Source organism: Monodelphis domestica, chromosome 6, assembly GCF_027887165.1.
Source record: "Monodelphis domestica isolate mMonDom1 chromosome 6, mMonDom1.pri, whole genome shotgun sequence".
Classification (NCBI taxonomy): Eukaryota; Metazoa; Chordata; class Mammalia; order Didelphimorphia; family Didelphidae; genus Monodelphis; species Monodelphis domestica.
This window is the reverse complement of record NC_077232.1, coordinates 131,959,804-131,975,599: the sequence shown is the minus strand read 5'-3', so window position 1 is coordinate 131,975,599 and position 15,796 is coordinate 131,959,804.

Sequence of the window (15,796 nt, the reverse complement as noted above, 5' to 3'; positions counted from 1 at the left end):
AGAGAGTATGATCACATGAATATTATGCTGTTAATATTTTTGCCACCAATATCCCATTAAATGTGAAGTAAATATACAATTTGATTTTTGTAGGTGCCATAAAAAGTTTTCTTGCCTACTGTAGTGTCATTTTGATTTCTCAATAATTTTCATATACCTTTTAAGCAAAAGGTACATGGAATTGAAGGAAATATAAAAGCTAAATATGTAAAATCAAAAGTAATTTCTTGGGTTTAAAAACTATTACTTTACAACTGAAATATTGTTGTATGTTAGAGGATTTCAAGGCATAAAGCTTAATGCATTAGTACAGTGGCAGCACAGTTTTAAAGCTGGGCTCTCTTTTTTCTTTTTTTTTTCCTTCATGATAAGTAGGCATGTTCATTTATAACTGATATAACTGTGCCATTAACCGTGTCTTACACATATGAATCTTCATGTGCAGGAATTGTAGTATTTCCTTTATCACACCATTTTTATCAATTTTATATGCTCTCACTTGTGGCTCCCAGTAGCTGCTAGCATGTGGCAGTGGCCACACCCCGGGCAAAGGCTTCGACAGGCCAGCTAAACCTTGTGAGGGTAGCCATTGGGTCGTTGACCCCTGGTGAACCAGGGCTTTGCTCACCCAGCATGTGAAGACTGTTTCGGCGGAACAGGTGGAAGAAACCAATAAGAAGGTTCAACGGCTGAGAGGGCGACGCAGCAAAGCACTGTGGAGTGCTTAGGGCGTGTTGGAGCACAAAAGACAACACGGCCATCCAATGCAGCTGAGGAAGTCTCCAGGTGTAATGACTTTTCGTGCCACTGGACCCAGGCTTCCAATGCCGAGAGAGTGGAACTGTCTCTGTGCATCGACTTTTCCACTTAAATCTCCTTCACACACAAAAACACACAAAGACAATAGTAGTCATCCTCGGTTACTGAGAGACTACTACTACTACTACTACTATATGTAATGATTCTTAGTGAGCTTTCATGTTATATATATATATATATATATATATATATATATAATTTATCACAGATTCATCAATTCATTCATTTACCAAATAATCATCAGGCCAATCCTTAGTTTCTTTTGAGGCTTAGCTCTCATTTCCAAATTATCATGAGTATTGTAACCTCTTTATGTTTTATCCTCACCAATAGATGGTAAGCTTTTTAAGAAGAAATAATTACTTAAATTTTCTTGTTATTTTAACTTTAAGTGTCCATCATCTAACATGCTGTTCATAATAAATAATAAATGCTCATAGGATTGAGTTGGATTGTATGGGTACAACATAATATGCCTAACACTACAAGATGCACAAACCAGAACAAGTTATCATACTTACCCCTAACAATCTTATAGTGCAGAGTGATATTCAAAATAAACAAATCTTGTAGCACAACTGAAACTCAATATTTATTTTAATATTTCTTCTGTGAGTTCAAGTATCACCCCAGAAATTTGAATTTGTCAATTTACAGAAGAATTAATATTTTTTTCCTTCTTTGGGACTTGAATATAGCAGGTAATTAATAAATGCTTATTGAATCAAATTAAATTATAGTGGGTGTGCCCATTATTTCTTGGTTGATATTTCCCCTTTGGATTAGGTTTCAGTCTTTTTATGAAGGAAGACTTTCAGAATCACAGTGAGCACTCTTATAGTGAAAGCATCTGTTCTAGAAATCATTTGGTTAAACTAAGTTTGCAAAAATGTTATAATTAAAGGGGTTCAGTTAACTGGTAATCTTCCAAGTTTATACTCCAGGTATGGAGGTATTATATACTGTTAATTTTAATATCCTGGAACTTTTTAACTCTTACAATCTCATTGTTTACAAATTCATTTCTTGTACATTCTCCCAACGTACAGCATCATGGGTAGAAGAGATTATTTATTTACTTTTGGGATGTTACTAGCAACTTGCACAATAAGCATGTAACAGTGTAGAATATTTGCTTGTGTAAGACTGATAGGGTACTTAATTATAGTGTTTCTAAATTCTAACTCTAATTTCTAAATTTCTAAATTCTAATCTTCTTCCACCCAGTAAGAAACGGAATTTACCTTTCTAGTGAAGGAAGGAGAATTCGTGGGACCATATCTGAGAGTTACTCAGTGGAGTAATACCATATTCAAGAGTTCCTGATTTTGAGAAACAAAGCAGTGGCTTTGCTAAAGAATTTACCAGATGAAACAGATTGCTTGGAAAAAGAAAACATTCTTTGGGGTCCCTACACCATTCCATACTTAGAAAACAAAGTCATTGAGTTAATAGAGACAATACAGGTCTACTAAGAAACAGTAGGTTTAATCAGGAAGTTCCAAAAGATGTTTACATTTATGGTGTGTTTATATTACAGTATGGTGCTATAATTTTTCTTGGTAATGTTGACACTCAAAAATGATAGGAAGTTCCCTGAGTACACCTTCCATGATCTAAAAAAATGGTAGTTCCTATGATAGAGAAATGAAGTTGAGAAGAAGATAACAATTTCTAATTTGGTCTATGACTTTAAATGCCCAAGATACATCTGATTTTAAATGTTCAACAGAGTATTCATGATGTTAGGTTGGGATTCAGGAGAATGGCAAGGGCTTAGATTTAATTTTATAGAGAGCAGAAACTGTCTTTTGCATTTCACCAAACCCCAGAACTCTACACAGTTCCTGGCAAATATTGGATTATTAATAAACGTTTTTAGATTGGCTATTATGCAGATCTGGAAGTCATTTGCTTTGAGATGATATCTGAAAACATGCATAAAAATGAAGTAATTGAATAAAAAAGTATAAAGAGAAAAGAGTGCCCACTGCCAAACCTTGGAGCACACCAAGAATTAGTGGGCATGACATGAATAATGTTCCAACAAAGTAGACTGAGAATGAACATTCTGATAAATAGAAAGAAAACCAACAGGGAATAATGTCTCAAAAACACAGACACAAGATAATATACGAGAGGAAAAAAGTGGTCAATAGTGCCTAATAGTTCAAAGATCTCAAAAAAGATCACTGAGGAAAAAAATCATTTAATTTTCAAGAGATCACTGGTAACTTTGGGGAGAAGTACCACTCTTGATTCAAATATCACACTTCCACTGGAATGACTTTTGTGACACAGATAATTCATTTAACTTCTCTTTTTTTCAGTTTTTGCATCCATAAAATGAAGGAATTGGACTGATTTCTATTAAATTTTTATCATTGACCATTGCCTACAAAATTACTTTCCAGAGATATTATTTGCAAATTTGATAATTTTTCATTCTAAATTTGTCATCATCATCTTCATCATTATTAGCATTGACATAGTACTTTGATGATTTGCAAATTTGAAAATTCACACAGATTATCACATTTGATCCTCACCAAAACCCAGAAGAGGTAGGTACTAATCATTGTATCATTTACAATTAACTAAGGTAGAGAAAATTTAAGTGACTCGTTCATTTTTCTATCTACTGTGCCCCCTCACTGCCTCTGTCATACTATGATCCTATCAACATGCTTGAAGAATTTGTTTGGTGTGGTGCAGATATAACTTCTAAGAAGACAGTTATTATAACATTCCAAATTATATGACCTAATGAGAAATAAAAGATACTGGTTAATTTCATATGTCAAAGAGAATGACTACATTCAGTACCTAATTTTATTATGTTTTGTTATTCATGAATTATTACAAATTTTTCTTTTCTGGAATCATTTTTCCTGTAATAAAAATTCACTAGAGATAGTCAAATTATCCATACAACACTATAAAATCCATATCTAATATATCTCGCACTTAATTATAATAAAATTAATATTCATTTCCTTTATAATTCTACTATTGTATGTACAACTCTATTTCAGGTTAGCAAGAACTGGTAACATACTTTTCAATGATTTTAAAAGCAGCTAAACTTTTTTCTCTAATAAAGATTAAGACTGAATGAAACCAAATGGAAGAGCTCAGTCATGCTCTCCAAATATATTTAAAATAATGTCTCAAATTGAAGTCTGGAATGACAGACATAACAAAATATCCGGATCAAATGTTCTTCTAACCCAAAGCAATTTAGTATGTTAGAAGAAAAGTACTGTAACACAACATTGGAGGTTGACCCATTTGGTCATCATAAAGGTAAACAGTAATGAGATGAATTCATCTATAAAATGGAAGTGAATATCAGAATGAATAGAAGATTAGAATTCAAAAATAAGTTGTTAAGTAATAGATAAATTATTAATTTGATTTAAATAAAGAAGAAAACAAAATTACTAATATCAGAATGAAATGGTTGAATGTACCATAAGAGATGATGAAATAAAAGCAATTATTGATAGTTATTTTGCCCACTTACATGCCAGTAAAACTAATAATCTAAGTGAAATAAGTGAATATTGCAAAAATATATCACCAATATTAACAGAAAAGGAAATTGCAGATGTAAATAACCCCATCTTGGAAAAATATATTGAACAAGTTATAAATGACCTCCATAATAAAATCCCTAGGAAAAGCTGAATGTACAAGTATTTTACAAATGTGAAGAGAACAATTAATTCAAATACTACATAAACTAATTGGAAAATATGTTTTTAAAAAAGAGGTTATCCAAAATCTTTTTATGATTCAAATGTGGTTTTGATACTTAAACCAGTGAAAACAAAAACAGTGAAAGAAAATTATAGACCAATTTCCTTTTTTTTAAATTTAGAATATTTTTCCATGGTTACGTGACTCATGATCCCCTACCCACTTCCTTCCCCCCTCCCAAAGCTGACAGGCAATTCCACTGGGTTATACATTTGTTATTGCACAAAACCTATTTCCTTGTTATTCATATTTGTAGTAGAGAGATCTTCAAAACCCCATCATATCCCTATTGAACTATTGAACTATGTGATGGATCAAGGTTTTTATTCTGTGTTTCTGCTCCCACAGTTCTTCCTCTGGATGTGGATAGTGTCCTTTCTCCTAAGTTCCTCTGGATTGTCCTGAATTGCTGCTAGTAGAAAAGCCTATTAGATTAGATTGTGCCATAAAAAACACTCAGAATTGCTTGTCCTTGAATTAAAAAAAAGTGAATGAATGACAATGGTGTTTAAATAGCATAGGAAGATATGAAGTGCAATAGATGGTTGGTTGGTTGTTACCCTTTATACCAGAAGCGGACCAGAATGGTATCACCAGTGAGTCTTTTCACTCATGTATAAATCTGATTTAAATGAAGTAGAGTTGTACAAAGTCATTATTTTCACTCTTTCAGCATCATTAATGTTCAGAGACAAGACAAAAGTCAAGATGACTGTTGCTGACTCAGGATACAATTGTAACCACTGTGTATGCTACAGCTTCTTTGAGACACAGGTGAGATCAAAGGGACAGGTGGACACCACCAAAGGAAGAAAGCAGTGCTGGAAAAAGGCTCTGCAAGTCCTCACAGTAGAGGGATTAGTCTCCCCTATCACTCATATACCCCTTATTACATGAAGTGAAATGATATGCTAATGAATATTTGCCCTTTTGGAGTAAGACAAAAATGGGCTTATATCATCTAGACCGAGCTACAAAAGGAGAATTTTCTGAACATTTCTTTTAGGTGCTTCCAAATAGTCAATGAATCTTTCCAAAGAATAAAGCATGGCATTTTAAGTTGTCTTTCAGAGACTTGACTCTATTTTTAGTCTAATTATTAGAATTTTTACCTGGCTGAAATGCTTACTGACAGTAGTACTATATAGTACATTCTGAATTTAAAATTGAGTCCTTTAAATTTAATTTAAAATTCAGTATTTAATATATTATTGCTGACAGTAGGACTGACCTTATATAGAATATCTTACCCTTTCCTCTTCACTATTCAACATTTTTATCTAAAACATGAAAAGACAGAATATGCATAATTCCCAAATTTGCAAATAATGTAGTTCTGGGAATATAGTTAATTGATTGGATGTGAGAATCAAGATACAAATGATCTGGACAAGTAAGAATGTTTTGCTGAATCCAATAAAAGAACATTTACCGGAGATCAGACTAAAGGATTGTACTGATATTCCAGTTAACATATTCACAGGAAGATATAACCATATTTGATAGTAAATCATGTGAAGAAAACAATAGGTTTAAGCTGAAAGCTTTGACTAGACCTCAGCTAACTTGCTTTTCTGGATTTTTATTTGGAGACAGAAGTTTAAGGGAAAATATATCTATATAAGGATAATTAGAATAGAGTACTAAGTTATGAGTTGGGGGGTTTAGGTAGAGATAAGGAGGGTTAGTGTAGCCTGGATAAAACCAGGACAGAAGATTGATCATGAGGTAACAGGAGGTGGCTGGTCTCAGTTAGTATTTCCCCATAGTGATAGGGAACCTTTGTGTTATATCCTTCTACTTTCAACATTTAATTTAATAAATAGTTTTATTTTATATATTATAGTTTCCAGAGCATTTCCTTGTAAAAGGTCCTGAGATAACAGCTCATAGCTAGCCAGCTGAGCTTATTGATACAATGGAGGATACTTTTGAAACCATCAATCAAAAGTATCTGAATAGTTTCTATCATGATTTTTACAGGGAAGGTAGCGATTTAGCTGAAGAGGAAAAGCAAAAGGAGAAAAGTGAGGGCTTAGGTATTGAACATAACAATTATGCAATGGATGGTTCCAGTTTTATGAAAATTAAAAGTTGATTTTTCTTTCACTGCATATATCACACTCAAGAGTAACCTGAGCAGACCAAAAATTACAGGAAGCCTCTGTAGGTCTTTTTTATTTAACTAATAATTACTGAAGTTATTTTATATAACCAGTATTTTTTTAAATCCTCTTTATTTTTTATTTAAAAGTTGTATTTACTTTTAATTATAGAGTCAGCTTATTTACTTTTGCTACATATATAGTAAAAATATGCATATAATTATTTATACCTAGATTTAGTTCCAAGGAATTTGCTTGATAATTTGGATCTCACATGATTGATATCAAACACTTAGGAAATCAGAATAAAGGTTTAAAATGTTTTTTAATACATGCAAACGCTCTTAATGAAGGAAGGAAGGAAGGAAGGAAGGAAGGAAGGAAGGAAGGAAAGAAGGAAGGAAGCAATATTATTAAGCTTCTATGTGCCAGATACTATGTTAGGTATCAGGGAATATGAATATGAAAATGAAATAAAACCTCCTCTCAAAAATCTTACCTTAGAGCAGGGTCAATAGCACACACATGGTAGTGGTAACCAGGGAAAGAAGTTTTTTTAGTCATGGGAATTATGAATGGAGTCACTGATAAATCAACTGTAGTGCCCTTTCTATTAACAATGCTATTAGTGATTTTACTACTGAATCCAGAGCAAGAACAAGAAGTGAAAAGAGGAGAGAAAGGACATTGCTATGATCCCAGATTGAAAGATCAGAAAATTAAGTCATAGATTGTAATTAGAAATAACTTTGGAGAGGGTGGAGTCAAGATGGTGGCCTAGAAGGAGCAGAAGTTCAGACCTGAGTACTTTCCTAACTGATCATAAACTGAATGCTCCCAGGGGACTCAAAAACAAACTTAACAACAAGAGAGAGTCAAGGAACCCTCTTGCTGGACTTAATTCAAAAGGTATGCCCCCCCCCACAAAAGCCGGAATCCGATACCACTCGGGTTTAAGGGGAAGACAGAAGGAAGGTCCCAGGACCCATCCTCCATCCTACCCAGAGTGCTGAGACTCCCAGACTCCAGCAACTGCGGGAACTACTGGGCGGACAATGGTACTGGTCTGGAGGGCATACATTGCAACCGGGGCTGTGATAAGTTCAGAGCATCCAAACAGACAGTGGGGAAGGAGCTAGAGAGGGAGCATAGACCTGGCAGCCTGGCCAGAGCTGTGGAGATCCTCCATATTTGCTCCAGCCTTCCAGGAAGTTTTGGACTAAGAGCAAAACCAGCCCAACTAAGCTGATCTTAATCCCATCAAAAGTCTCCAGAACTCAGGGAAGCCCAGGCTCCCCACCCATCCTCATTGACTGATGGACTTAAATCCAATCAAAATCCTCCAGAGGACAGGGAAGCTCAAACCCCAACAAACCTCCACCAGAGACTACACTGAGAGATCTCCTGTTAAAGCTCCAAGAGGGGAGACTGACAGAAGCTCCCAAACCAAAAAAGAAAAATGAGAGGAGCAAGAGCACAGACAAATACGGGGAGTAAAGAAGGGGTGAATTTGAGCAAATAACAGAAAAAGAAGAAAGAAACTACAAATAGACAGCTTCTATCCAGCAAATGGAAGAAAGGGGGAGAGATCAGCAAACAATAAATGAGAAATCCCAGTGAATTGGATACAGGCTGTGGAAGAATTCAAAACACAATTAAGAGAGGCTGAAGGCAATTGGGAAAAGAACTTAAAAATTAAGATAATCATCTGGAAACAGAGAAACTTGAACTAAAAAGAGAAAATAGTGTCTTGAAAGCCAAAATCAACCAGCTGAAAAATGAGGCAAAGGAGATGAAAGATGAGGTGAAGAAGATGAAAGAGGAGAAAGAGGAGATGAAAGACAAGGTAAAGAGGATGAAAGATGACCTCCAAAGGAAATCAGACAAGAAGGAAAGGGATGACCAAAAATCCAGGGATGAAATCCAGTCTTTAAGAACCAGAATACAACAACTGGAATTAAGTGACCTCACAAGGCAGCAGGTCACTATAAAACAAAATGAAAAGAATGAAAAAATTGAGGAAAATATGAAGCATCTCATTCACAAAACAGATGATTTAGAAAATCGTTCGAGAAGAGACAATTTAAGAATCATTGGTCTACCAGAAGACCATGACAAAAGAAAAAGCCTGGACATAATACTAGAGGAAATTATTCAGGAAAACTATCCTGATATCCTAGAACAAGAGGGGAAAGTGGAGATTGAAAGAATCCAAAGATCACCTCCTGTATTTAATCCCCAACTGACAACACCCAGGAATGTTATAGCCAAACTCAAAAACTATCAGACCAAAGAAAAGATATTACAAGCTGCCAAGAAGAAGCCATTCAGATACCACAGAAACACAGTGAGGATAACTCAGGACATGGCTGTTTCCACACTGAAGGACAGAAAGGCATGGAATATGATATTCTGGAAAGCAAGGTAACTAGGTCTACAACCAAGAATCAACTACCCATCAAAACTAACAATATTCTTACAGGGGAAAGTATGGTCAGTCAACACAATAGAAGAATTCCAAGCATTCATAAAGAAAAGACCAGACTTGAACAGAAAATTTGATGTCCAAGCTCAGAACTCAACAGAATCATCAAAAGGTAATTTAAAAGGGGTGGGAGAAAAACAAAACAAAACAACAACAAAAATTTTTTTTTAAGAAACTCAATAAGTTAAAATATATATCCCTATAAGAAAATAGGTCATTGGTAACTCTTAAAAACTGTTGCTATCACCTGGGCAGCAGCTAAAAGAATTATACTTAGAGGGAACAGTAACAAACTGTATAGGATGAAAGGATAAGACATAAATAGGTATATAGATATATGCATGCATAAATACATATACATGTGTGTAAATATATATATATATATATATATATATATATATAGGGGTGTATGGGGTGCTCAGGGAGGGATAGAATCTCTGGTATGGAGGGCTTGTCGTGCCCTCTTAGGGCAGCATTTGAGCCTCTGACGCTCACCTTACACCCAGCTCTCACTTGTGACTCCTAGTAGCTGCTAGCATGCGGCAGCGGCCACACCCTTGGCAACGGCTTCGACAGGCTGGCTAAACCTTGTGAGGGTAGCCATCGGGTCATCAACCCCTGGTAAATCAGGGCTTTGCTCACCCAGCATGTGAAGACTACTTCGGCTGAACAGATGGAAGAAACCAGTAAGAAGGTTCAAAGGCTGAGATGGCGACACAGCAAAGCACTGTTGAGGTGGGGAGGGAAGGGAATTTTTAAAAAGACGACAGGGGAAAATAAGGGGGGAATAAGAAGGGAAGGGGGTAGAAAGGGAAGTAAAATAAGGTTGCAAACTAGGGGGACTGATTATAAAAAAACACTGGTGTAGAAGGAAATAATGAAAGTAGAAAAGGCAGGACCAGGAATAGAAATCAAAATGCTGGGAAATACACAGCTAGTAATCATAACTCTGAATGTGAATAGAATGAACTCACCCATAAAACATAAGCAAATAGCAAAGTGGATTAGAATCCAAAACCCTACCATATGCTGTCTTCATGAAACACACATGAGGAAGGTAGATACTCATAGGGTGAAAGTAAGAGGATGGAGACAAATCTATTGGGTATCAACTGATAAAAAGAAGGCAGGAGAGCAATCATGATATCTGACAAAGCCAAAGTAAAAATATATCTAGTTAAAAGAGATAGGGAAGGTAACTACATCCTAATAAAAGGCAGTATAGACAATGAGGAAATATCTATACTCAATATGTATGCGCTAAATGGCATAGCATCCAAATTTCTAAAGGAGAAACTAGAGGAGCTCAAGGATGAAATAGACAGAAAAACTATACTAGTGGGAGATCTGAACCTTCCTCTATCCGAACTAGATAATTCAAACCAAAAAATAAAGAAGAAAGATGTAAGATAAGCAAGTGAAATCTTAGAAAAATTAGAGTTAGTAGACATGTGGAGAAAAATAAATAGGGAATAAAAGGAATACACCTTCTTTTCAGCAGCAAAAGGTACATTCACAAAAATTGGCCATGTATTAGGGCACAAAAACATTGCAAACAAGTGCAAAAGGGCAGAAATAATAAATGCCACCTTCTCAGACCACAATGCAATGAAAATGATAATTAGTAAGGGCACATGGAGAGATAAATCAAAAATTAATTTGAAATTAAACAATATGATTCTCCAAAACTGGCTAGTTAAAGAACAATAGAAACAATCAATAACTTCATTGAAGAAAACAACAATGGTGAGACATCCTTTCAAAATTCATGGGATGCAGCCAAAGCAGTTATTAGGGGAAATTGTATATCCTGGAGTTCATATATTAACAAATTAAGAAGGACAGTGGTCTATGAATTAGGAATGTAAATTAAAAAATTAGAAAGTGAAAAAATTAAAAAACCTCAGATAAAGACTAAATTAGAGATCCTTAAAGTCAAAGTAGAAATCAATAAAATTGAAAGTCAAAGAACTATAGATTTAATAAATAAGACAAGAAGCTGGAACTTTGAAAAAACAAATAAAATAGACAAAGTACTAGTCAGTCTAATTAAAAAAAAGGAAAGAAAAAACCAAAATGACAGTATCCAAGATGAAAAGGGAGAGCTCACCTCTAATGAAGAGGAAATTAAGGCAATCATTAAAAACTACTATGCCCAATTATATGGCAACAAATATGGCAAACTAGGTGATATGGATGAATGTTTACAAAAATATAAATTGCCTAGACTAAAAGAGGAAGAAATAAATTACCTAAACAACCCCATATCAGAAAAAGAAATTGAACAAGCCATCAAACAACTCCCTAAGAAAAATTCCCCAGGTCCAAATGGATTCACAAATGGAATTCTATCAAACATTCAAAGAACAACTAATCCCAATATTATACAAACTATTTGACAGAATAAGCCAAGAAGGGGTTCTACCAAATTCTTTTTATGACACAAATATAGTACTGATCCCAAAGCCAGGCAAGTTAAAAACAGAGAAAGAAAACTACAGGCCAATCTCCTTAATGAATATAAACGCAAAAATCTTAAATAGGATACTAGCAAAAAGACTCCAGCAAGTCATCACAAGGATTATCCACTATGATCAGGTAGGATTCATACCAGAAATGCAAGGATGGTTCAATATTAGGAAAACCATCTACATAATTGACCATATTAACAAGCAAACCAACAAAAATCACATGATTATCGCAATAGATGCAGAAAAAGCCTTTGATAAAATACAACACCCATTCCTATTGAAAACACTAGAAAGTATAAGAATAGAAGGACCTTTCCTAAAAATAATAAACAGTATATATCTAAAACCATCAACAAACATCATCTGCAATGGATAAACTCGAAGCCTTCCCAATAAGATCAGGAGTAAAGCAAGGATGCCCAATCTCACCTTTATTATTTACTTTTGTACTAGAAACACTAGCAGTAGCAATTAGAGAAGAAAAAGAAATTGAAGGTATTAAAATTGGCAATGAGGAGACCAAGCTATCACTCTTTGCAGATGATATGATGGTTTACTTAAGGAATCCTAGAGAATCAGCCAAAAAGTTACCCGAAATAATCAACAATTTTAGCAAAGTTGCAGGATACAAAATAAACCACATACGTCATCAACATTTCAATATATCTCCAACCCAGTTCAGCAGCAAGAATTAGAAAAATCCTATTTAAAGTCACCCGAGACAATATAAAATACTTAAGAATCTATCTGCCAAGATAAACACAGGAACTATATGAACACAACTACAAAACACTCTCTATACAATTAAAACTAGATCTAAACAATTGGAAAAACATTGAATGTTCATGGGTGGGAAGAGCTAACATAATAAAAATGACCATCCTACCCAAACTTATCTATCTATTTAGTGCCATACCAATTGAACTTCCAAAAATCTTTTTACTGAATTAGAGAAAACCATAACAAAGTTCATTTGGAAAAACAAAAGATCAAGGATATCCAGGGAAATAATGAAAAAAAAATACAAAGGAAGGAGGACTTGCAGTCCCAGATCTCAAACTATATTTCAAAGCAGTGGTCATCAAAACAATTTGGTACTGACTAAGAGACAGAAAGAAGGATCAGTGGAATAGACTTGGGGTAAATGACCTCAGCAAGACTTTCTATGACAAACCCAAAGATGCCAGCTTTGGGGACAAAAACCCACTATTTGACAAAAACTGCTGGGAAAATTGGAAGAGAGTGTGGGAGATATTAGGTTTGGATCAACACCTCACACCCTACACCAAGATAAACTCAGAATGGGTGAATGACCTGAACATAAAGAAGGAAACTATAAGTAAACTAGGTGAAAACAGAATAGTATACATGTCAGACCTGTGTGAAAGGAAAGATTTTAAAACCAAACAAGACATAGAAAGAGTCACAAACTGTAAAATAAATAATTTTGACTACCTCAAATTAAAAAGATTTTGTACAAACAAAACCAATGTAACTAAAATCAGAAAGAAGGCAACAAATTGGGAAACAATATTCTTAACAAAAACCTCTGACAAAGGTCTAATTCCTCAAATTTATAAAGAGTTTAACCAGTTGTTCAAAAAATCAAGCCATTCTCCAACTGAAAAATGGGCAAGGGACATGAATAGGCAGTTTTCAGTTAAAGAAATCAAAACTATTAATAAGCACATGAAAAAGTGCTCTAAATCTCTTATAATCAGAGAGATGCAAATCAAAACAACTCTGAGGTATCACCTCACACCTAGCAGATTGGCCAACATGACAGCTATGGAAAGTAATCAATGCTGGAGGAGATGTGGCAAAATGGGAACACTAATTCATTGCTAGTGGAGTTGTGAGTTGATCCAACCATTCTGGAGGGCAATTTGGAACTATGCCCAAAGGGTGATAAAAGACTGTCTGCCCTTTGATCCAGCCATAGCACTGCTGGGTTTGTACCCCAAAGAGATAATAAGGAAAAAGACTTGTACAAGAATATTCATAGCTGCCCTCTTTGTGGTGGCCAAAAATTGGAAAATGAGGCCATGCCCTTTAATTGTAGAATGGCTGAACAAATTGTGGTATATGTTGGTGATGGAATACTACTGTGTTAAAAGGATAAAGTGGAAGGATTCCATGGAGACTGGAACAACCTCCAGGAAGTGATGCAGAGTGAAAGGAGCAGAACCAGGAGAACATTGTACACAGAGACTAACATATTGTGGTACAAGAGAACGAATGTAATGGACTTCTCCAGTAATGGCTTTACAATGTCCCTGAACAATCTGCAGGGATCTTTGAGAAAAAACACTATCCTCAAGCAGAGGACAAACTGTGGGAGTAAAAACACCGAGGAAAAGCAACTGTTTGACTAAAGGGGTGGAGAGGATATGATTGAGGAGAGACTCTAATTGAACACCCAAATGCAAATACCAACAACATGGAAATGGGTTCAGACCAAGGGCACATGTGATACCCAGTGAAATCACGCGTTGGCTAGGGGAGGCATGGTGGGAGGTTTGGGGTGAGGAAAAGAAAATGATCTCTGTTTCCAATGAATAATGTATGAAAATGACCAAATAAAATAATGTTTTAAAAAAAAGAAATAACTTTGGAGGAACTTCCCTTTGGTGACACATCACTACCAGTTAAGCCCTCTTCAAACTGGGATCATTCAACAACTCCCTAGACAACCTTTCCATATTTGCTACAGCATCCTTCTTTTTACATACTGGTATTGTTCATATTCCTGAAGTTCCTTCCTTGGATTGCTAATCCTTCCTCAACTTCCATTTAAGGAAGCACTCCTACTAATAATGTCCTCTTCAACCCATTATTTCATGGACCAATCATTACCACACTTTTAGAGCCTTTTTATGTGCTGACTTCCCTCATTAGAATATAAACTCCTTGAGGAAAATGATTTTCCCCACCTCCTTTATATTTGTATTTAACAAATATATTCCCTATCTCTATCTCCGTCTCTATCTCTGTCTCTTTCTATCTCTATATCTATCTCTGACCCTTTCTTTCTTTTCTTTTTTCTTTCTTTCTCTCTTCCTTCTCTCTTCTTTCCTTGCTTTCTTGCTTTCTTGCTTTCTTGCTTTCTTTCTTTCTTTCTTTCTTTCTTTCTTTCTTTCTTTCTTTCTTTCTTTCTTTCTTTCTTTCTTTTTCTTTCTTTCTTTCTTTCTTTCTTTCTTTCTTTCTTTCTTTCTTTCTTTCTTTCTTTCTTTCTTTCTTTCTTTCTTTCTTTCTTTCTTTCTTTCTTTCTTTCTTTCTTTCTTTCTTTCTTTCTTTCTTTTTTCTTTCATTCCTTCTTTGTTTCCTTCCTTCTTTCTTTCTTCTATCTATCTATCTATCTATCTATCTATCTATCTATCTATCTATCAGGTAGATCACCTTTCTCATTTAATAATTAAGACAATTGAAGCTCATGGAGGCTTTGGTCACAGAGGTAAGAATCACAGGCGAAATTTGAACATAGTTTCACTGGATCCATAATCAGTGCTTTTTCTTGGGTGCAACAAGTGCCAGGGTAGGTTATGGGTTCCTGAAAAATGGCAAAAAGGACTTTGAAACAGTGTGGGGTTTACTAGATATGATATATTAGCTATGTTTTGCCCTACCTACCAACCAAGAAACTTCAAGTTAAGTATATAACTTTAAAGACAAATGGATTTATTTCCTCAAGAAGGGACTGAGAAGAGAGCAGAGCTATGATAGCAGAGAAGTGACATAGACTCACCCAATCTCTACCAAATTACCATAAAAAACTATAATAAGATGCCTTAATTCTGTAACAGCATAATCCACAAAAAGATGAAGTGAAATAAATTTTCAGACAAAACAAGTTATAAGGTTGGTATAAAAGCTCATGTCCTGGGATGGAAGTGGAGCCTAAATCTTCATGCTACGGCTATCCTCATGGCAGTAAGAGGCCTTAAATAAAGCTGAATGAGTAGCAAAAATTTCTAGAGCTCTCAACTACATATAGTAAAGGGGGGGGGTCAGAAAACTACTCATGAGATTACAGAGTTAATCCCTTTGCTTGTTCTGGGTACTGTATTAGAGGGTCAATTACTAGGGTATTTAAGGTTAAGAGAAAAGCTGGAACAATGACTCTAAGAAATAAACTCAAGGAGAGACTGAGTTCT